Genomic DNA, 1,705 nt, shown 5'->3' on the forward strand with positions numbered 1-1,705 from the left:
TTCAGCCTTGCTTTTGATGCTTGATTTTTTTGTTTTTGTTTATTCAAGATGGACATTAAGTAAATACTGTTGATTTTCCTCAAGTCCTGCCTCTTGTGATTCTCTGCAATTTGGGTCCACACAGCTCCATAATGTAATGGTTAGAGCTCTGGGCCATCAGCAACACACTTCGAACCCCGGTTGTGACAAGACTATGATACTTGGGTTCACTGAAAGATTCACATTTTTCTCACATGTATTTGAAACATTAATGATGGACTGAAGTGTACTACAGCTGAACGTCCACTTTCAGCACATTTACACAAAAAAGACAATGTCTTCTATAGTATATTTCTTACGTTTTAAACCAAAAATCATTTTGACGGTTATTATATCTGACAGAAGTTGTTAAATTGGACAGTTTTAAAAAGATAAAGATGGGAAGTCACATTCAGCCCAGCCTCCTGATCTGGCCTGTGGTGAACCAACAGGATGTAAGCAGAGGTTTTAACAATTCTGTTAGAGGTGGGGCTGCAACAAACCCAAAGTGTTTTCTCAGAAAACAGCCCGGAAATGATAATAATAGTTGCCCATTCTTACTAAGAGTTGATATTTGAAAACCCAGTGGCTGATGGGAACAACAGTACCTTGCTGTTTGCTATTGTTCTCGGCAACATCTGCACTAAAACGCTGTCGCTTTGTCAGTTTACACAATCTCACTAAGTTCCTTTATAATCAACAAAGCTGCAAACAATGCACAATAAATCTCTTACTTACATAGTGTCTAGGCCTACACTTTGTTTGTTAATGAGAGGTTTCGCGAGCCTGTATAACTCAGCATTGAGTAAAATCTCTGGCGCTTTGAGCGGTGAGTGGATTCTGACTATCTTAAACACCTCTGATTGGCCATTGCATTCAAGAGATCAGCAGCTATATCTGTGATTGGCTACATTGCCCACAGCTGCAATGTACACATGTTGTTTAATCAACAAAGTTTAGGAGGAACGCGTTCAAATGATCTATCCAATCACCACGTCATTCCAACCAGCTGTCAACAATCAGTAATCAACATGTCTACCCAATCAGCATGAGTGTAGGTCTATGTATATAGCCTATATATATAGGCTATATATATGTATATGTATATGTATATGTATATGTATATGTATATGTATATGTAGTCGACTCACCTATGTTCCTCGAAAGTTTTCAGCATCCCTGCACCACCCTGTCTCACACTCGCCTGGTTTGGGCCAAATTCCGAGCTCTGAGTCCTCTCCTCGGACAGCATGCCAAATACGCACTTTACTCTATCTGATTATTTGTAAGTGTGAACTCGTGAAGTTGTAAATAGAGATATTTGATGTTCTCTGATGTTCAACTGAGGGTGCTCTTGCTTCTTCCCCCATAGAACCGGGCCTGCAATTATAAGCAGAGCTAATGATTCACCGTTTTTTAAATTAGGGGCAGAGTAATAGTTTAGAATGTTTTTGATATACCATAACATCAGCTTCAGTTAAAAAAGACCACAAGTCATATATTTAAAACCCTTCATGCCTCTGTTTCTAAATCAACCATCTTGCTGGTTTATCAGAAACAGACTTATGGCGACAGCATCCGGTGCAAACCTGGGACCTTTGAATAAAATTTGACATACAATAGGATTTTTTTTCTTTGTTCACTGCAGCACTATATCCAATAAGACACAAAAAGCACATTATGTTTT

This window comes from Rutilus rutilus (genome assembly GCF_951802725.1).
Source record: "Rutilus rutilus genome assembly, chromosome: 13".
Lineage (NCBI taxonomy): Eukaryota > Metazoa > Chordata > Actinopteri > Cypriniformes > Leuciscidae > Rutilus > Rutilus rutilus.